General features: G+C 45.9%; 1 protein-coding gene across 6 annotated transcripts in view; it reads left to right on the forward strand.

The window, feature by feature from the left end:
• The window catches only part of LOC137370043 (polyamine-modulated factor 1-binding protein 1-like), a 719,669-nt gene that overhangs the window by 673,372 nt on the left and 23,166 nt on the right, over nucleotides 1–23,131 (forward strand). The window lies entirely within an intron of this gene.

Raw genomic sequence — 23,131 nt, forward strand, 5'->3', positions numbered from 1 at the left:
TCTGGATTTGTTTACCCCACTTTTCCCCTTCGTGGGAACATCCATTGACTGTACCCGAACTATCTCTTCTTTGAAGGCAGCCCATTGTTCAGCTACCATTTTTCCTGCCAACCTTTGACTCCAATTTATTTGCCCCAGCTCTGTTCTTAACCCATTGAAATTGGCTTTCCCTGAGTTAATTATTCTTACTCTGGATTGTCGTTTGTCCTTTTCCATAGTCAGCCTAAACCTTGTGATACAATGATCACTGTCCCCTAAATGATCTCCTACTGATACTTGATCCACTTGGCCTACCTTATTCCCAAGAACCAGGTCTAGCAGTGCCTCCTTTCTTGTTGACCTAGAAACATACTGTTGTAGAAAATTTTCCTGAACACACTCTAGGAATTCTTGCCCCTCACTGCCCATTACACTACTACTATCCCAGTCTATGTTTGGATAATTAAAGTTCCCCATTATAACTACAGTATAATTTTTCTACATCTCTGTAATTTCTTTGCAAATTTGTTCCTCCACGTCCTCCCCACTAGTTGGTGGCCAATAGACAACACCGAGCAATGTAACTGCACCTTTTTTGTTCTTTCATTCTAGCCAAATTGATTCTGTCCTCGACCCCCTGGGACATCCTTTTTCTCCAGCATTGCAATGTTCTCCTTAATCAATACCGTCAACCCACCCCCTTTTTTCCCCTTCCTATCTTTCCTGAACAGCTTGAACAGGATTTTACCAGCCCCCCAACACAGGGGTCATGGTGGGGGGGCTGGGAAAATTCCTCCAGGAGAGGCCCGCCACTGGATCAATGCCAGGAAGGCCCCACCCCATATCACCGCCGGCGGCGAGGCCTCGTGACACCCCCCTGCCACTCAGTGATGGGAACCTAATTAAAATATGTTAATTAAGTTAAATGACATGAATAAATACTTAACTCGTCGCAACGGCCGTCCCGCTGTGACATTCCGGCCGGATGCTGGAAGTCCTACGCCTTCGGATCTCCATTTGGAGATCCGAGGCAGAAGATTGGTGGGGAGGGGGGAGGAGTTATGTTTTCAGGGTTGGGGCAGCACGGCAAAACCTGAAGCGATTGGTGGAGGGGATGGTGGGTAGGGGCTGAAGGTTAAAGCGAAGAAAGTTTAATTTTTTGGCGGGAGAGGGCACTTTATAAATTGCTTATTTATTGGGGGGTGGGAAGGGGATTTAAAATGCTATTGAAGTTTTAAATTTATATTTTACAAACTTGAAACTTTAAAAATTTAAATGGACCTGATGGGCTTGAAGCGCTTTAAAGATGGTGCCTGTGCGGTGGCGCCAGATGCCATTGCTGGGGACGGAACGCCCACCCCCTCCATGTCATCCGTGGCAAGCTGGAAAAATTCAGCCCCTCGACTGTAGTAATATTCAATACCTAGTCTTGACCTTCTTTGAGCCAGGTCTCTATTATAGCCGCAACATCTTATTTCCACATGTCAATCTGCACCTGTAACTCACCAATCCTATTAGCAATATTCCGTGAATTCACATACATGCGTATTAACCCTGATTTAGACTTTATTACCTTCTCCCTTACTCTGACCCCACCTAATAACTTACTATTCTGTACTCTACTGCTATCTATCTCTCCCAGTATTCTGTACACCTTGGTATTCCTCTCTGATATTTCCTCCTGGTTCCCACACCCCTGCCAAGTTAGGTTAAACCTTCCACAACAGCACTAGCAAATTGCCCTGCAAGGAAATTCGTCCCAGCTCTGTTCAGATGCAACCTGTCCCGACTGTACAGGTCCCAACTTCTCCAGAACTGGTCCCAGTGTCCCAGGAATCTAAAGCCCTCCCTCCTGCACCATCTTTCCAGCCACGCATTCATCTGCACTATCCTCCTATTTCTATACTCACTTTTGCATGGTACTGGGAGTAATCTGGAGATTACTACTTTTGAGGTCCTGCTTGCTAATTTCTTACCTAGCTCAGTAAACTCTTTCTGCAGGACCACATCCCTCTTCCTACCTATGTCGTTGGTACCAATGTGGACCTCGACTGCTGGCTGTTCACCCTCTCCACTCAGAGTGCTGTGCAGTCATTCAGTGACATCCTTGACCCTGGCACCAGGGAGGCAACACACCATCTTGGATTCATGTCTATGGCCACAGCAACGCCTGCCTGTTCCCCTGACTATCAAATCTCCTATCACTATCGCTCTCCCAGTCTTCCTTGTGCCCCCCGTGCAGCTGAGCCACCCGTGATGCCATGGCCTTGGCTCTGGCTGCACTCCCCAGATGAACCATCGCTTTCCTCAATATTCAGAACTGAATACCTGTTGGAGAGTGAGACGCATTCAGGGGTCTCCTGCACTACCTGCCTGTTTCTTCTTGACTGTCTGGTGGTCACCCATTCCCTCTCTCCCTGCATACACTTAATCTGTGATGTCTATAAACATGCTATCCACGAAGCTCTCATCCTCACTGTTGTGCCGCAGTGTCACCAGCTACTACTCAAGTTCTGCAACCCAGAGCTCAAGCTGCTGCAACTGACGACACTTCCTGAACATATGGTTATCCAGGACCCGAGAAGCATCCTGGAGTTGCCAAATAGCACAGGATGTGCACTCCTGAGGTTGGAGCAGCCCTGCCATTCCTGTGTCTATTAGATAATAAATCTTGGTACTATAAATAAACCCTGCTACTAATAAACCCAGCTACTACTAATAATAATAGCCTTACCAATAGTAATATTAACCTTACAACTGCTAATACTAAACTTTACCAATACTAATCTACCTTACCATTATTAATACACCCTACCAATACTAAAATGCTTACAATAGTAGTAATAACTTCACCAATAGTAATAAACCTTACTTAAAAATAAACCTTATTTTAAAATAAAAGTCAAGACTCATCAGCTATCCACTTGTTACTTGTGATTAATACTGAATATTTTTAATGTTTTTAAACTCCCAGTTATTTAGACTGAGTTCCTAAGCAGCAAATACTCACCAGCCAGTAAACTCACTGCTTTCCTGTGATGTCACAGTTTGATTTTTGATTTTTTTTGATAACAGGCTGGATTTTTGTTCCAAGGTCCTGATCCCAACACCAGGCTGAATTCCAGGTCTGGAACGCAGGACTGCCAGCAACGGGACCCTGGAAGCGATTTTCAAGGAGGTAGCTAATTAAGTGGTCGCCCCCGAGAACCTTATGCAATTAAGGATAGCAGGTGTGCTCCTAAGGCTGGAGTGCCAATAGGAGGCCCTCTAGCACTAAAAATCGGCAGCCCCACCATCAGAGGTGGGAGCTGCCGATGTAGGTAGGTGAAAGAGAGGACACCTCAAGATGGAGGTGCCCTCTGAAGACTTTTCAAAAAGGTAAAATAGAAAGTGACCACGGCTGCCATACCATTGTTGTGGAGGCAGAGCCCCTCCACAGGGCGGCTTGCGGCCAGGAAGCCACCTCCATTCATTGACCAGGATTCAGCCTCAGCAGGGGACACAACAGTCGACTAGAAAATTCCTGTCAGCATCTGCACAGTGGCTTTAATAACCCCTTTAAGGTGAAAAATTGGTTTCCCCCACCCCCAGAAAAAAACAGAAATTCTAAATTAGATTTAAATCATGTATAGAAAACGAAATAAAGATTGGGAAGAAAGATGGGATCTGGAGAAAGAGATAAAAGGACAGAAAGAGAAAGTACATTTTTTTTTAAATCTGCAACTCTACATTCTAAAGAATGAGACTCTGCACTTGTAAAATTTAATTTTCAGTGCAAGAGAGATTATTTGGCATTAATTATGACTGATCACACTGTTAAAAATTCACTCACAGCTGAGTGCACTAGCCCTAAATTTTTCTGCCATGTTTCATGGTTAACTAGTGGATAAGTACAAGAACTTCATGCCCTTATATTGGCTTCAATGCTGAGTTTTTCAGCCAGATACTGTAATAGCGCGGCCTGTGGAGGAGCAGATAACTTAGACCACAACTTCCAGATTTCTGCATTTAACTGCGCATGTGTGTACTCTGGAAGTTGCTGTCTGATTTACTCCATAATAATGGTGAGCCCTGTGAGCCTCACCGTTATTCTCAATGCAAAATCTGGGCCATTACTTTACACAACTAATTACTTATTTTCTTATACTTGCTCAGTAAGCTCACTGTCCGATTTATAAGTCATTTTTGTGATACTCTAATGTGCACACATGGGATAGTCTTGAAATGCTCTCAGATGAGAAATTCACAACTTTACTGCCATATATATGGCTTCAAGGCTGCCTTTGGACTTACACTTGTTCTGTTCTGTCTAAGCACAGTACTAAAGAAAAGAAAAAACTTGGCATTTATATAGTGTCTTTCATGACATCAGGATGTCCCAAAAGTACTTTTGAAGTGTAGTCCTTGTTGTATTGTAGGATACGTCAATTTGTACACAGAAAGATTCAGCAAAAGCAATGTAATAATGACCATATAATCTGTTTTACTGATGTTGGTTAAGGGATTAATATTCACCAGAGCTGGCGGGCAGCCATAAAGGCGGGGCTAAAGAGTGGCGAGTCGAAGAGACTTAGCGGTTGGCAGGAAAAGACGGAAGTGCAAGGAGAGAGCTAACTGTGTAACAGCCCTGACAACCAATTGTATCTGCAGTGCCTGTGGAAGAGTCTGTCACTCTAGAATTGGCCTCTTTAGCCACTCCAGGCGCTGCTCCACATACCACCTCTAGGTGCTTACCCATTGTCTTTGGAGACAAGGGGGCCAAAGAAGAAGAAGATGATTCACCAGTTCACTGGGGAGAATTTCCCTGCTCTCCTTTGAAACAGTGCCACCTGAAAGAGAAGACAGTGCCTCAATTTAATGTCTCATCCAAAGGGCAGCACCTTCGATAATGCAGCACTCCCACTGCAGTGTCAGCCTGGATCTTGCGCTTAAGTCTCTGGGACTTGAACCCACAACTTTCTGACTCGGAGGTGAGTTTCCTCTGAGCCATGGCTGGCATCGTCTCTTCCATATTGCACAATATACTCCTTGAGTGGCAAAACTGCATTTCCCTTTTTCACTGCCTAACCTGCCAGTGGTGTTCTTCTGACCTATCTGATCAACAGATCCTCATCTTACAATTTCTTCAGCTTTTCCTCACTCTGCATTGTAGTTATTCAGCTTTGACTAGATGAATTGCTGCCAATATTGCATTCTCACGTGAAATTCTTATTCCTTCTTTGTGATTTCTGATTAGTGTTTGTAGTTCCATCCTATCTTTCCCAGCTCTGTAAAATATAGGAAGAGCAGTATCTAGAAATTGTAGACACTGCCAGTCCAAGTAAGCAAACAGTTCTGGACATTAGTCCATAACAACCTGAATAGATTTCCACTGATGTAGGGCCTAAAGAGATACTCTTTTCAGGTTGCAGAATATTTACATTGCATCCTCTCAAATTCTGACTACCATTATGTCTTTACCCATGTGATGTTATTCAAACTAGAGCTATAATACCAATATGTACTTCACATTTGAGTGTGTAATCAGCAATGCTTTGTATAAGTATTTCTGTATATCATGTTTCAGATCTTTTGACTCATTTCACATAGGAAGAAATTGGAAAAGCTAATCTGTTGGGACAGATTCCACTTAAACCGGGCTGGGACCGGTGAATTGAATAACTCAGGCTGTTGATTGGGTTTTAAACTAAAAGGGAGAGAGGAGAGTTTGGATAAGAGGAGATTTATAAATGTAAAGAGAAAAGTCAAGACCGTACGGTAGTTTTGGTAAAGAGTGCGACAGGAAGGAACAGACAGTTTAACGGTAATAGTGCATCATCGAATTGGGTCAAATCATGGAAAAATGGTAAAATGTTAAAGTGAAAAGCACTTTGTCTGAATGCATTTGTAACAAGATAGACTAATTAATGGTACAAATAGAGATAAATGTGTATTATCTAATAGCCATTAGAGAGATGTGGTTGCATGGTGACCAAGGTTGGGAACTAAATAAACAAGAAGATAGACAAAATGGAAAAGGAGGAGGGATAGCCCTGATAAAGGATGGCACAAGGACAGTAGTGAGGAAGGATCCTATCTAGGATGATTAGGAAGTAGAATCAGTATGGGTGGTGATAAAAATAACAAGGGGGAGAAAACACTGGTGGGAATAATTTATAGGCTCCCTAACAGTAGCTATACTGTTGGAAAGGGTAATGATCAATAACTAAGAGGAACTTGTAACAAAGGTAATGCATTAAATATGAGGTACTTTAATCTTCATATGGAGCTGGATTTTCTCAGAAGGTTGGTGGTCCCGCCACCGGGACCCAAGCCCATGTGGGTGGGTGATGGAACGTGGGCAGCATTTTACCGTTGGCAGCCAATTAAGAGGCTGCCATCAGGATCACCGTCCAATTGAGGATGGCAGCCAGCCTCCCAGGGCTGCCGGCCCAATTAGAGGTCTGGCAGAACTGCAACCTCAACAGTGCTACCATTAGAAGTGGCCACTGCTGAGGCTGCAGCAAGAAAGAGAGGGCGCCTCCATGCTGAGGCACCTCCGGAGACAAGGTAAATTTATCTTCTTACCATATTGGGACCAGGCAGGCAGGCTTTTGCGGTTGGCGGTGTGGGGGGGGGGGTGCTGGTGGTAGTGGGGGTGTACCTAATAGCTGCAGGGTAGTCATTGCCACCTCAAGCCCCTTCCTTGGGCCATGGAGCAGCCATCAAGGAGGGCCATCCCTCCCCCCCTCCCGCCGCCAGGAATCTGCTGGAAGGCCGCCAAGGTTTATCTGGTGGTCTCCCCACATGGTGGCAGCACCTCCCAATGCCAGTGGAATGCCGGCGGGGCAGGAGGTGGCACTTAATTGGCCTCCCAGCTATGGCCGCGCCGCTGATGTTCCCACCACTGGAAATATGCCATGGCAGTGGAAAGATGTCGGCTTCCCCTCCCAACATCTCCTGCCTCCCAGTCTGTCTTCAGAGGGCTGGTAAAATCTAGACCACAGACTGGACAAATAGTGCCAAAAGTAGTTTGGAGGACAAGTTCATGGAATGCATTTGAGATAATTTCCCAGAACAATATGTCATGAAACCCACCAGGGAACAGACTCTTTTAGATCTTGTCTTGTGTAATAAGACAGAGTTAATTAGTTATCTCATAGTAAGGGACTGTCTGAGGAAAAGTTATCATAATATGATAGAATTTCACATTGTGTTCGAGAGTGACATACTTAAGTCCAAAAATAGAGTCTTAAACTTAAGTGAAACCAACTCCACAGGTATGAGATGAGAACAAAAAGTGCCAGAAATACTCAGCAGATCTGGTAGCATCTGTGTAGAGAGAAACAGAGTTAACTCTACTCTGTTTCTCTCTACACAGATGCTACCAGATCTGCTGAGTATTTCCGGCACTTTTTGTTCTCATTTCAGAGTTTCAGTGTCTGCAGTATTTTGTCTCTTAACCACAGGTATGAGGACAAGTTGGGAAATCAGATTGAAAGGTATAGTATATAAGCAATGCAAACATTTAAAGAAACATTTCATAATTTTGAATGACTATACGTTCCATTGAGAAATAAAAACTCCATGGGAAAAGTGATGCATCCAGAGCTAACCAAAGAGGTGAAGGATAGCATTAGATTAAAAGAAGAGGTTTGTGATGTTGCCAAGAAGAGTAGTAAACCTGAAGATTGGGAGAATTTTACAAATCAGCAACCTAAAAATTATAGAGAGGGGAAAAAACAGAATATTAGTGTAAACTAGCAATAAATATAAAAAACAGATTATAAGAGCTATGATATGTATGTTAAGAGAGTAGCCAAAGTACGTGTGGGTCCCCTAAAGGCTGAGACAGGCAAAATTAAAATGAGAAATATGGAAATCACAGAGGCGTTAAACAAACATTTTGAATCTGTAGAAGACACCTGGAATACAGTGTACAGTTTTGATTTCTGTACCTAAGGAAAGATAGACTTGCCTTATCATGGTACAACAAAGGTTTATATACGATTCCTGGGATGAGAGGGTTGCCCTATGAGAAGAGATTGAATAGAATGGATCTACACTCTCTGGTGTTTAGAAGAATGAGAGGTGATCTCATTGAAATATTTAAGATTCTTCGAGGGAAGGCTTCACTGGGTAGTAGCTAAGAGGCTGTTTCCCCTGTCTGGAGAATCTGGAACCAGGGGACATGGTTTCAAGGCAAAGTGTTGGCCATTTTGGACTGAAATTAGAAGAAATTTCTTCACTCAAAGAGCTGTGAATCTTTGGAATTCTCTACCCTGAGGGCTGTGGAAGCTCAGTTGTTGAGTATATTCAAGGCTGAGATAGATAGATTTCTGGACTCTTGGGGAATCAGGGGATATGGGGATCAGGCGGGAAAATGGAGTTGAGGTTAAGGATCAGCCATGATCTTATTGAATAACAGAGCAGACCCAAGGGGCCAGATGAGCTATTTCTGCTCCTGTTCTTATGTTCTTATGAAAAAGAGTTATTTTACATGTGTTTTAAAACTTGGTTGTTCATTCAAGTTAAAAAGGGGCTATGCAATGATAGGTAATTAAGTTTTGATATACAAACAGAAAATGATGAAAACAGTCAGTATGTCAGGCAGCACTTGTGGAGAGAACTTGAAGATATTAGTGATGAACAGCTTTTAAGCAAGTACAGGGCTGGGGAAAAGGGCGAGGGACAGGAAAAGAGCCAAAGGAACAGAGGTCTGTGTTACGAAGGTTGATGGTATCATAGGCCTTGCCTCTGGAAAGGTTCTTGTTTCATTATTGAACTGGTAAAAAAGACAACTGGTTTGGCTAAAAACAGGCAGTTGGAGTTTGCTTATTGACCTGCCAGGAGGACAGAAGATCCAGCCAGCTGATATCTCTCTCTCTTTGACGAATCCCTGCTCTTGAAAAGCAAATTCTGAACACCTGATGTAAGACCTATGTGAAGCCTTCTGTAGCTGCATTTCTTGAAATCCTACTCAGACTGTTCATCAACATTGCCTGGAAAGATTCCTAGTGGCAGCCACCAGTTCGGCTTTGGCGCACCTCGCCAAAACAAAGGACTTCCTTCTATGCCTTCATTTAAGCATAAGTGTTTTTTTTTATTCCTTCTATTTATTTGTAACAGCTGTAAACAAAAATCCAATTTTTCCTGGTTAACCAGTTGTGTATGTGAGTCTGTGTGTGGGGATTAGGATACAAATAAAGGGCTTTAATATTTCCATTTGTGTGTATGTTTACTTTATTATTGGTTAAGACTTGGGGTATAATAAATGGATAATTTTGTTGTTTATTAAAGAAACCTGGTTGGTGTGCTTTATTCTGGGAAAAAATCGAGTATCTGATTGGTTTGGTAAGTGGGAAAATTTAAATATATTTTGTGACCTGTGGAGAAGTGGGACTGAATTAACAGTGCATTCCTCCCACCTCAGTCGTAACATCTGTGACACAGGAATCGCAGGAGTGTCTAAATGAAAAAGTTATAATGGTGCAAGGCAAAATGAGATGGTAATGAGACAAGTATAGAAACAAAAGATGGTTCCAAAGGTGTAAATAATTACAGCAGAATAGCAGAGGAGGAGGGGCCAATAGAAAATCTGGCAACGGTAGGATGCCTCCCATGGGGTCTAGTGGAAGAAAGGCAGGTAGACCCCAGGGGTGCAGACCAGGGTCCATGTACCAAATAGGGGATCTCCATCTCAAGTACCAACCTGTACCTGCTCTACTTCCAGTGGCTCTGGTGCAATAGAGAATCTAAGTGGCAAGCGACCAGATTTTAGGATGCTTGCAGATGGAATGGAAGTGTTCATAAAAGCAATTTGTGTCTGGTCTCCTCAGTATAGTGGAGACCGCATAGTGAGCAGCGAATACCATATACTAAGTTAGAAGAAGTACAATTAAATTGTTGTTTCACCCAGAAGTAGTGTTTCTGGCCTTGTACGGTGGAAAGAGAGGATATGAAAGCGCAGGTTTTGCATCTTGTGCGCTTGCATGGGGAGGTGGCACGAGAGGGGATAAGGTGTTAGAGTGAATGGAATATTGGAATGCTGACTGGGACAGTCCTGTTTGTGGATTCTGGAAAGGAGATAAAAATGGAGTTGAGGGGTCGATGAGATTGGAGGCCCTACGATGTCATCTTAAGGATATTGATTGGGGGGGAGAAACTGTGGTGGCAGGCTGCTTTTCACTGTTGCAGCCCTGGAGGGCTGTTTGTGGAATTGTTGAACCTTTAAGTGCAGGTCTTGACGTGGCCTTGCAACAGCTAGATCTATTTACAATGGTGCAGGGGCTCCTAATGTTTGCTCACTCCAGCACTACATTGATTCTTTGAAGGACATTGATAGATATGAGGACACCCTGAGAAGAAGCAGCCTTATCTGTCCTTTCTCCTGTCATTCCCCAAGTGTTGGTTATTTAATAAGTAATAAAAAAAACTTAGTATTTATCTTGACAGCCTAAGATGGAAAGCAGCCACATTGTTATAATGGCTTTTCTATTGACCAAGTCTGACATAGACATTTTTCACCCATTTTGAAGTGGAAAGTTACCATCCATTCACTATTTATATATAATAAATTTATATGTATCACCTTGTAACATTTTGCTTATCATTTGTTTAATGAATTGAAGCATAAGCCAGAATTTTACTGCTGGGAGGTGGGAGGGCTCGTAAAATGGCGGCAGAAGGTGTCAGGAGGGAAGCCCAACACCTTCCCGCTGTCGTGGGATATTCCCAGAAGTGGGAACAGTAGCAATGCAGCTGCCTGCCGACCGGAAACAGGCAGCCAATTAATTCAATTAACTGGCCAATTAACGACCACTTTACACCCCCACTGGCATTTTAACAGCATCGGAACAGCCCCGCTGCCACAGGGGGAAACTGCCAGGTACATTGAGGCAGTCTTCCATTGGCTTCCCGACATGGCGGGGGGTGGGGGGGAACTTTCCTTTCTGTCCACTCCATGGCCCACGGAGGTCACACAGCTCTGGTACCACTGCTGGAGGGCTCACCCTTCTGATTGGCAGGGCCTGCATGCCTGGCCCTGGTACATTAAAAAAAAATTCATAACCTGCCCTCAGAGGGTGCTTTAGCATGGAAGCACCCTATCCTTCTCCTTTGCGGCCTCAGCAATGGCCACTTCTATCAGGGACGCTACTGAGAGACTGACCACTGTCCTTAATTGGACAGCAGTTGCAGCAGCAGCCTCTTAATTGGACGCCATTGGTAAAATCGCCCCTGCGGTCCTACCATCTACCTGCGTGGGCTCGGGAGCGACATTTGGTCTCTGTAGTGCGATTTGCTTGCTTCTGGTAAAATTCAGCTCATAGGCCAAATCAGAGCTCATTCTATCACTTCGAAGACCTGGAGAAAGATTCTGTGGAGACACAGGATAATTTTAGTAGCTTACAATATTAACAGAAAAGGGGTTTCTCTTCATTATCCTGGACATGCTACTGACCTTTTATTCGATCGTAAGGCTAGTGAAACAAGCATGAAGGCATAGGGAGTTGGAACTCACCGATGAGAGTGATCTAAGAAACAAAAGCAGAAAATCTAGAGTAAAGAAGGGTAGAAGGGAACCAAAAAATCTAACACCTAATTTGTGTGTACAAGTAAAGGGAACAGCATGAAGTAGGTGGAAATGACAGAAAGGTAGGGTAGGCCATAGGGTAGGTGGTGGCGTAGTGGTATTGTCACTGGACTAGTAACCCAGAGACCCAGGGTATTTCTCTGGGGACATGGGTTCGAATCCCACCACAGCAGAAGGTGAAATTTGAATTTAATTAATAAATCTGAAATTAAAAGCTAGTCTAATGATGGCCATGAAATCATTGGCGATTGTTGTAAAATCTCATCTGGTTCACTAATGTCCTTTAGGGAAGGTAATCTGCTGTCCTCACCTGGTCTGGCCTACATGTGATTCCAGACCCACAGCAATGTGGTTAACTCTTACATGCCCTCTGAAATGGCCTAGCAAGCCACTCAGTTGAACCTAACCGCTACAAAGTCAATAAAAAGGAATGAAACCGGACGGACCACCCGGCATCGACCGAGGCACTGGAAACGACAACGGCAAACCCAGCCCTGTTGACCCTGCAAAGTCCTCCTTACGAACATCTGGGGACTTGTGCCAATTTTGGGAGAGCTGTCCCACAGACTAGTCAAGCAACAGCCTGACATAGTCATACTCACGGAATCAGAAATTACAGACACTGCCATCACCATCCCCGTGTATGTCCTGTCCCACCGGCAGGACAGACCCACCAGAGGTGGTGGCACAGTGGTATACAGAAGGGAGGGAGTTGCCCTGGGAGTCCTCAACATTGACTCCAGACCCCATGAAGTCACGTGGCATCAGGTCAAACATGGGCAAGGTAATCTCCTACTGATTACCACCTACTGCCCTCCCTCAGCTGATGACTCAGTACTCCACCATGTTGAACAGCACTTGGAGGAAGCACTGAGGGTGGCAACGGCACAAAATGTACTCTGGGTGGGGGATTTCAATGTCCATCACCAAGAGTGGCTCGGTAGCACCACTACTGACCGAGCTGGCCAAATCCTAAAGGACATAGCTGCTAGACTGGGTCTGCGGCAGGTGGTGAGGGAATCAACACGAGGGAAAAACATACTTGACCTTGTCCTCACCAATCTGCCTGCCTCAGATGCTTCTGTCCATGACTGTATTGGTAGGAGTGACCACCACACAGTCCTTGTGGAGACGAAGTCCCCCCTTCACATTGAGGATACCGTCCATCGTGTTGTGTGGCACTATCACCGTGCTAAATGGGATAGATTTCAAAAAGATCTAGCAATGCAAAACTGGACATCCATGAGGCGCTGTGGGCCATCAGCAGCAGCAGAATTGTACTCAACCACAATCTGTAACCTCATGGCCCAGCATATCCCCCACTCCAGAATCACCATCAAGCCAGGAGACCAACCCTGGTTCAATGAAGAGTGCAGGAGGGCATGCCAGGATCAGCACCAGGCATACCTCAAAATGAGGTGTCAACCTGGTGAAGCTACAACACAGGACTATCTGCGTGCCAAACTGTGGAAGCAGCATGCGATAGACAGGGCTAAGCGATCCCATAACCAACAGATCAGATCTAAGCTCTGCAGTCCTGCCACATCAAGCCGTGAATGATGGTGGACAATTAAACAACTAACTGGAGGAGGTGGCTCCACAAATATCCCCATCCTCAATGATGGGAGAGCCCAACAAATCAGTGCGAAGGATAAGGCAGAAGCATTTGCAACAATCTTCAGCCAGAAGTGCCGAGTTGATGATCCATCTCTGCCTCCTCCTGAAGTCCCCAGCATCACAGATGCCAGACTTCAGCCAATTCGATTCCCTCCGCGTGATATCAAGAAACGACTGAAGGCACTGGATACTGCAAAAGTTATGGGTCCTGACAATATTCCGGCAATAGTACTGAAGACCTGTGCTCCAGAACTTGCTGCGCCCCGAGCCAAGCTGTTCCAGTACAGCTACAACACTGGCATCTACCCTGAAATGTGGAAAATTGCCCAGGTATATCCTGTACACAAAAAGCAGGACAAGTCCAATCCGGCCAATTACTGCCCCATCAGCCTACTCTCAATCATCAGTAAAGTGATAGAAGGTGTCATCAACAGTGCCATCAAGCGGCAATTGCTTAGCAATAACCTGCTCAGTGACGCTCAGTTTGGGTTCCACCAGGGCCAATCAGCTCCTGACCTCATTACAGCCTTGGTTCAAACATGGACAAAAGAGCTGAACTCAAGAGGTGAGGTCAAAGTGACTGCCCTTGACATCAAGACAGCATTTGACTGAGTATGGCATCAAGGAACCCTAGCATAACTGAGGTCAATTTGAATCAGGGGGAAAACACTCCGCTGGCTGGAATCATATCTAGCTCAAAGGAAGATGGTTGTGGTTGTTGGAGGTCAATTATCTGAGCTCCAGGACATCACTGCAGGAGTTCCTCAGGGTAGTGTCCTAGGCCCAACCATCCTCAGCTGCTTCCATCCTTCAATCATAAGGTCAGAAGTGGGGATGTTCGCTGATGATTGCACAATGTTCAGAACCGTTCGTGACTCCTCAGATAGTGAAGCAGTCTGTGTAGAAATGCAGCAAGACCTGGACAATATCCAGGCTTGGGCTGATAAGTGGCAAGTAACATTGCCTGGCACTTGTGTGGCGCGAATGACCATCTACAACAAGAGAGAATCTAACCATCTCCCCTTGACATTCAACAGCATTACCATCACTGAATCCCCCACTATCAACATCCTAGGGGCTACCATTGACCAGAAACTGAACTGGAATAGCCATATAAATACCGTGGCTACAAGAGCAGGTCAGAGGCGAGGAATCCTGAGGCGAGTAACTCACCTCCTGACTCCCCAAAGCCTGTCCACCATCTACAAGGCACAAGTCAGGAGTGTGATGGAATACTCTCCACTTGCCTGGATTGGTGCAGCTCCAACAACACTCAAGAAGCTCGCCACCATCCAGGACAAAGCAGCCCGCTTGATTGGCACCCCATTTACAAACATTCACTTCCTCCACCACCGACGCACAGTGGCAACAGTGTGTACCATCTACAAGATGCACTGCAGCAATGCACCAAGGCTCCTTCGACAGCGCCTTCCAAATCCGCGACCTCTACCAACTAGAAGGACAAGGGCAGCAAATGCATGGGAGCACCACCACCTGCAAGTTCCCCTCCAAGTCACACACCATCCTGACTTGGAACTATATCGCCGTTCCTTCACTGTCGCTGGGTCAAAATTCTGGAACTCCCTTCCTAACAGCACTGTGGGTCTACCTACCCCAAATGGACTGCAGCGGTTCAAGAAGGCAGCTCACCACCACCTTCTCAAGGGCAATTAGGGATGGGCAATAAATGTTGGCCTGACCAGTGACGCCCACATCCCATGAATGAATGAATAAATAAATAAAAAATTTCAGAAATAACTTTAGTTCATTATTACACATTTACATGCACTCGCTCACAAATTGCCATAGGTTTCTTATGACAATTAAAATCCCACTTGGAAAATTAGAACAGATAAAAAATATGCAGCGACTCGGTGTAATGATATAAAACCAATTTTCTGATCAGAAACACACACTTTCCACACAAAATTTGGATATTCTTAATTGGGAAATGTACCTTGATGTCTACAGAAGGGTATCCTCCTTCCACTCAGAATATATTTGGAGCTGCCTTTTCCAGTAGTAAGATTCTCTAGACAGAGTTCCATTTATCAAATAGGGGGCTGTTCCTGATGACTGTTGTTCACAGGCCAGTCAAATAAACTAGGCTTGTCCAACTTTTTTCTATGGTTATAACTTTTTCTCATTATTAATGAATCAGTATAGAGTACTGAATAAAAATGTTTCAGTTTCTGGTATACAAGTCCTTTTGTTACTTTTGTCAGAAATATTCTTCCCTTTAACATCTGTGTGACAGCTGCTTCCACACCAGCTGAATTATCATCTGGAGTCTACTGTTTTTGCATTTTATATGGAGTTGAATTAGGCTCCAGCTGGCTCTTGTTTCCTAAAAGGAGCTTTCCTGTTGTATCCAACAGTCAAATTTAGCTTACCAGCCTATGATTTGAATTATCTGTATAAATTTCTTCTCTGTTTGAACCTGCTGCCACATGTGACAAAGATTTTAGCTTGAAAGGAATGTTTGTTGGCGGGGGAGATTCCAACATGCCAAGAAATATTAGCTAGCTGCAAGTACTTGTCATCAATTTCTCCTTCAAATTAATTCTCTGGGATTCTTCTGTCCTAAAGTCAATCCCAAAGTCTTAATGCAATGTAGTCTCTGAATCCTCTCAGAATAATTTTAACTTTGTTCTAGTAAATGCATCCTTGAAAGACCGCTGAATTGTTTTTCATGTTGATTTCACCAAACTGATGATATTTGCTGATCCTTGTTTTGCTTTCCACAAGAGAAAATGTGCTTGTTTGTTTTCTTGTCTCCAAACAGAGATTATTAAGTTAGATATCATAACTAATCTCATTTTATTACACCTCTCCAATAGAAGAATTCTTTTCTTGTGAAGTGTCATTCCACAAAAGATATTACATTCTGTCTGGCAGTTGTTGTTAAAAGAGATGAAATGCAGCTGCATGGCTCACTGAGCATATCTTCTCAGTCTTGAACCAACCAGTTAAATTAAATAAGGAAGAGAGAGCTTTGCATAGCCTTGACTCCTTTTAAACAGGGTCTTTTGGTCTTTGGGTTAAATCGGTACTGTTTCCTATTTTAATCTTTGTCGTAACATTCAGTACCCATTATACTTAAGTATCAAAAGAAACTGAAATAGGAAAATATACCAATTTTAACAGAAATCAAAGATATGCTTATTTCACATGCTAATGTTTGTTAAGTCAGATGATATGCTGTCTTTCAATTGTGTTATATCATGTAATCCATGATGTATTATTCTGCTACTAAGATACAGCAAGCGCCTATGCAGTTACAAAGTCTAATTGTTAAGTAAACATCTTCATGTCAATTAGAGTTTAATGATTTGGACAGAATCAGTTTAATTGCTGTTCATGCAACAAGTCAGAATCCAAAGGATGAATTTTATTTGTAAAGCGTAGGCCCCAACATCAGGGCCCGAAATGGGTGCGGCATCCATTGGGGCAATGAATGTCTGGCTGAATGTGATTAAGCAGTGGGCAGCCAATTGAGGTTTGGGAGGCGCAAGGGCCATCCACTGAGAGGACAGAGGTGGTGACACATGCTCCAGGCACCATATTTAAAGGGCTGACAGCCCTGCACTCAGTGCTGCCTGGTGTGACCCTACAACTGCCTGACTGCTGCTTGGTGTGACACAGCCCCAGCCTGACTGCTGCCTGGTGTGGCACAACACCTGCTGACAGGTGTGACAGCCCCTGCCTGACATGACACAGCCTTGGCCTGACGTTGCACTACACCTGCCTGACTGCTGCGGTATAACACCTGCTGACTGGTGCCTGATGTGACACTGTCTTGGCCTGACTGCTGCCTCGTGTTATACTACACCTAGGGCGGTGCAGTGGCGCAGTGGTTAGCACCGCAGCCTCACAGCTCCAGGGACCTGGGTTCGATTCCGGGTACTGGCTGTGTGGAGTTTGCAAGTTCTCCCTGTGTCTGCGTGGGTTTTCTCCGGGTGCTCTGGTTTCCTCCCACAAGCCAAAAGACTTGCAGGTTGATAGGTAAATTGGCCATTATAAATTGTCACTAGTATAGGTAGGTGGTAGGGAAATATAGGGACAGGTGGGGATGTTTGGTAGGAATATGGGATTAGTGTAGGATTGGTATAAATGGGTGGTTGATGTTCGGCACAGACTCGGTGGGCCGAAGGGCCTGTTTCAGTGCTGTATCTCTAATCTAATCTAAAACCTGCCTGACTGCTGCCTGGCATGACATAGCCCCGGCCTGACTGGTGCCTGGTGTGGCACAGCCCCAGCCTGACTGCTGCCTAATGTTACACTACACCTGCCTGGCACCTAGAGTCATAGACATAGAGTCATAGACAGATACAGCACTGAAACAGGCCCTTTGGCCCACCGAGTCTGTGCTGACCATCAACCACCCATTTATACTAATCCTACATTAATCCCATATTCTCTACCACATCCCCACCTTTCCTCAATTCTCCTACCACCTACCACACTAGGGGCGATTTACAACGGCCAATTTACCTATCAACCTGCAAGTCTTTGGCTGTGGGTGACGGAAACCCATGCAGTCACAGGGAGAACTTGCAAATTCCGCACAGGCAGCACCCAGAACCGAACCCAGGTCGCTGGAGCTGTGAGGCTGCAGTGCTAACCACAGCGCCACTGTGCCGCACCTGCCTGGTGTGACACAGCCTCAGCCTGACTGGTGCCTGGTGTGACACTACACCTGCCTGACTGCTGCCTCGTGTGAAACTACACCTGCCTGACACCTGCCTGGTGTGACACAGCCCCGGCCTGACTGCTGCCTGGTGTGGCACTACACCTGCCTGAATGGTGCCTGGTGTGATTCAGCCCCTGCCTGACTGCTGCTTGGGCTGACACAGCCCTGGCCTGACTGCTGCCTGGGGTGACACTACACCTGCATTCAAGAGTGCCAAGGACCAGATAGGAAGCTTCCAGGCAGAATGAAGACCCCAGGCAGCCCCAAATTTCAGCAATGCCTTCCTCCAGACTCCTCCAGGCTGCAAGGGAAAGGCAGGAAGTCCTCTTTCCCAGGGATAGGAGGAAGAGGAGAGCAGCTTGCCTGACCAAGCAAGCCTGGACGGAGTTAACAAGGGAGGTCAGCAGCCGTGGGGTCATCTGAAGGACCTGGATCCAGTGCTGGAAAAGGATCAATGACCTGATCCAGTCTGCTAAGCTGAGTGTTCCATACATTTCCAACCTTTGGGCCTAGCTTGTGTCAGAGCGAGAGGCTGCATTTGGTGGAGAGGTAGTGATCACCCTGTCATGGCAATGGGATTATGGAGTCGGAAATGGGGCCTGAGGCATGGCTGCATCTCTGTGAGAGGCGTCCCTCTGACAATGCATCGCCCTGCATAATCCCTCGAGAGTGCCGCATGCAGGAGGCATATGTGTGCCCCCACCATGTCTCACTGGACTATCATCATCAGAGGTATGAGGAGACCTGCTGGGAGACTAACTTTGTTTATCATTGTGGCTGCAGTAGAAAACTGCCCACAATCGGAAAGAGCGTGCCAAGACCGGCAGCGGAGTGCCTTATCTCCATGTCCTCACTCCGATGGAGGAGGAGGCCATGGAACTGGCAGATCAACAAGGCAGCCACGCCATAGCTGATGGCAAAACTGAGGCACCCACCCAAGAGAGTGAGTGAGCATTTCCTGGGCACAAGGGTGTATCTGGTACCAAAGAGCCATGCTGTGCATGTGATCCCCACTGCATTAATGGAGAAGCTCAGTTGGAGTGGGTGGAATGTCATGATGAGCAGACCCTAATCTTTCAGTGCCTATGATTTCTCATGCAGGTCAAAATGAACAACAAGGAAGAGGAGCTGAAGAGGCTGGGGGACAGTTGGCCACTTCTGAGGAGGATGGAGCCTCAGAAGGTCCACTGTCACATATGCCCCTGCACCTCCAGCAGTGCAGATATTCTTACATGAGTGGGTAGTCCCATGCATTTAGATTTGGGCATGCAACAAATGCACCAAGGCAGCTGACAGATGCTGTGACAGCCCAGGACACTGGCAGTCGGAGGACAGTGGGAGGGCAGACCCATGCTGAGCCCCATGCTAATGACATGCCTCTGGTGTCAGCTGCAACACGGGAAATGCTGCAGCTGCAGCGAGAGATGAGGCATCATCTGGCAGAGATACAAGAGGCTATGTGAACTCAAGTGCAGACATTGGAGGAGTCCATCCTGGCCTTGGGTGCTGCACTGTCTCTGCCCATTGCGTGTCTGGCTTCCACCATTGAGAGATTGGCAACTTTCATGGACGGCCAGATCCAACAGACTAATCAGTGGCTGCCGGAGATGCACACAGACCTGCATACCATCGCCTTGTCCATGAGCTCCATGCGGTAGTGGCAAGATGAGAGGGCGATGCGGCACCTGGAGTCTCCACCAGGTCTACATCCCTCACAGGTCAGCAGGGAAATACAAGTGTGCCTTGTAAGTGGGGAGGAGCGGCTGGTTACCGCATCGAGAGGATCCTCTCAGGCTGCTTCTAGTGTGAACAATAACTACAGCAGTGATGCCAGCACCTCCATCATCCCCGCCAACTGAGATTATCCCTGCACCTTTGCAGGAGGCCCTCAGTGTGCAGGGGCCCGCCAGGCCTCAGTCGCCAAGGTCATCGCAAGCCTGGGGGCAGCAAGGTCAGCAGCCTGCCTCCACCTCAGCTGACAGTGCAGGGGGAGCACCATGTAGGAACTCCTGGAAAAGATGTAAAAAGTGCATCTAGATGCACGTAGAGGATCACAGGAGAAAATGCAGCAGAAATGGGTATTCATGCATTGATTGTGGCACGGAATTAAATAATAATGTTCATGCACCACATCTCCTTTCTGTTGTTGATGCCCTTTGAGAGTTCATTTGAATCCTTCCTCCCAAGCGGGTGGAAGCGAGGGACCAAGCCCCAAGTGCTCAAAGCTTCAGCCTTGCCACTGTGTGAAGTGCACCTGGGTGCTGCAGTATTGAAGGAAGTTGCCAACAACAGGACGGCTTAAAGGTAAGGCTTTATTGTTGCCATTCCACAAGGTGGTAAGGCTCAAAGGAAACATGAATGTATAAGGGCATCTTGTGCCTCCCTTGCAAGCATCTGATGGTGTCTTTCCTGCTGAACCTGGGTCTCTTCATCTGGCATTGCTTGGGCAGTATCCTCCTCCACATCCTCATCATTGGAGGAGGCATCTAGCTCCACGATACCCTCACTGGTCAAAGCCTTGCCCGTCTGTAGTGCCAGGTTGTGTCTTCTTTTTAGGCAGTCCCTTGGAAACGAGGATGACTTCCAGTCCAGGTTTGCAGGTCCTTAGGTGACTGAATAGTCCAATTCTGGATCCGCACACTCTGCCACAGGTGGGGCAGGTGGTGTTTGGTGAGGCGAGTGAACGGGATGCTCGAATTTTGCTGCTTCCGTTATTTGCACTTGGTCGCTGCCTGGGCGTGTTGACGTTGTTCGAACTGACTGGCACCGTCACGGGTACTTCTCCATTTTTGGCAGTCTTGGGCAAGAGATTCCCATGAATCAGTGGAGATGTCACATTTTTTCAGGGACTCTTTAAGGACATACTTGTAATGTTTCCTCTGCCCTCCTGGTAGCCTCTTGCTGTGACGGAGCTCGGAGTAGAAAGCTTGTTTTGGTAGTCTTGTGTCAGGCTTGTGGACGATGTGGCCCACCCAACGTAACTGACTCCTCGTCTTCTTGCAGCCGACTGAGGGAGTAGATCTACTCTACAGGATGAGCGGGAAACTATTTAACCTATGTCGCCTCCAGTCCAGAACCAAGGCCATTCCAACCTCTGTCATCGAGCTGCAGTATGCTGACATGCTTGCATTTGCGCACACACAGAGGCCGAGCTTCAAGCCCTTGTCGATGCATTCACGGAGGCATATGAAAGAATGGGCCTTAAGCTAAACATCCGGAAGACAAAAGTCGTCTACCAGCCTGCTCCCACAGAGCAACACTGCCCCCGACCAGGTTGTGTAGTGCACAGCAGGCAACCACCATACACAAAACCCTCGCTGTGACATACTGAAGGGCTCCACCAGATCGATCTAGGCACCTGAATCTTAACTTTAGGAGACCAACGGCCTGCTCAATGGTCACTCGCGTTGACCTGTGACAAATGTTGTACCTCTCCTCTGCATCTGTGCGTGGGTTCCTCACAAGTGTCAGTAGCCATGTTCTCAGTGGATAGCTCTTGTCTCCAAGGATTCATCCCTGAAAGCATGCAGAGGCACAGAAGAGTTCTGGCACTTGGAACTGCCTTAGTATGTAGGCGTCGTGGCTGCTTCCCGGGAATTGTGCACACACCTATTTGCAGTGGTCACAGACCAGTTTTACATTGAGGGAGTGGAAGCCCTTCTTTTTAATGAGGCAACAGGCTGGTCCGTGAGGGCCTCGATCGCCACATGTGTACACATGGCTATGTAGCAGATGAAATTGAATGCAGGGAAGTGTGAAGTGGTACATTTTGGCAGGAAGAAGAAGGAGAGGCAATTTAAAATTAAGTGCACAATTCTAAAAAGGGTGCAGGAACAGAGAGACCTGGGGGTATATAGGCACAGATCATTGAAGGTAGCAGAGCAGGTTGAGAAAGTGGTTTAAAAGGCATACAAGATTCTGTGCTTTATAAATAGAGGCATAGAGTACAAAACAAAGGAAGTTATGACGAACCTTTACAAAACTCTGGTTCTGCTTTAACTGGAGTATTGTGTCCAATTCTGGGCATTGCACTTTAGGAAGAATGTAAAGGCTTTAGAAAAGATTTATGAGAATGGTTCCAGGGATGAGGAATTTCAGTTATTTGGATAGATTAGAGATGCTGGAGTTGGTTCTCTGTAGAGAAGTGAAGGTTGCGAGGAGATTTGATAGAAGTATTCAAAATCATGAGGTGTCTAGACAGAGTAGGTAGAGGGAAACTGTTCCCATTGGTGGAAGATTCAAGAACCAGAGGACACTGATCTAAGATGAATGGCAAAAGTACCAAAGGTGAACATGAGGGAAAACTTTTTTATGCAATGAGTTGTTAGGATTTGGAATGCACTGTTTGAGAGTGTGGTCAAGGCAATAAAATCGTGGCTTGCAAAAGGGAATTAGATAAGCATCTGAATAGAACAAAATTGCAGGGCTGGGGGAAAGGGCGGGAGACTTGGATTAGCTGAGTTACTCTTGCAAAGAGCCAGCACAGACACAATGGGCTGAACAGCCTCCTTCTGTGCTGTGACCATTCTATGATTCATTCACTGGGTGTCTGCATCAATAGGGCACGGCCTCAAAATGAACACATCAGGCCCAATTTTAACTCTCTGCAATTGAATGTGTTTTGAATGAGAAAAAATCTCGCCCATCATTTGTGCTGCTGGGGAACCTGGGTATACCAATGGTCACATACGAAATGGACATTTACAAAGTAGATAACTTTCTGATTCACAATTGGGGTACTCCTTTATAGAGCAATACAAAGACTAGGGAAGTTGTTGTTTTTGTGGAAAAACCCAAGTTCTCAGACTCGCTGATCCATAAAGCATGAAATGTCTTGGCCAAATCTGCCAATTTATTGGTAACTCAGTGAATGTGCTGATCCACTATTGGATGGTTAATGTTAACTATCGTACCTTGGGTTCCCAGGAAGCCTCCCAAAGTAAAGCATTTCAATATTGTCGTCACCTTGACTGACACTGACAGCAGCATAACAGCCCTGTCAAAATCTAGGTGATAAAGATGATGTAACTCCCATGCTACCTCCCTGCTGAACCTCAGCTTCCAAAGGCATTGCTCCACAATATGATGCATACACGTTCTACAGGGGCAATAAATCTGGGCAATAAGGTAACAACGGGTAGGTACCCATCTCCAATTGTGATGTCTGAAACCGACATTTACAAAGAACAGTACAGCACAGGAACAGGCCATTCGGCCATCCAAGCCTGCGCCGATCTTGATGCCTGCCGAAACTAACACCTTCTGCACTT

This window comes from Heterodontus francisci, chromosome 5 (assembly GCF_036365525.1).
Source record: "Heterodontus francisci isolate sHetFra1 chromosome 5, sHetFra1.hap1, whole genome shotgun sequence".
Lineage (NCBI taxonomy): Eukaryota > Metazoa > Chordata > Chondrichthyes > Heterodontiformes > Heterodontidae > Heterodontus > Heterodontus francisci.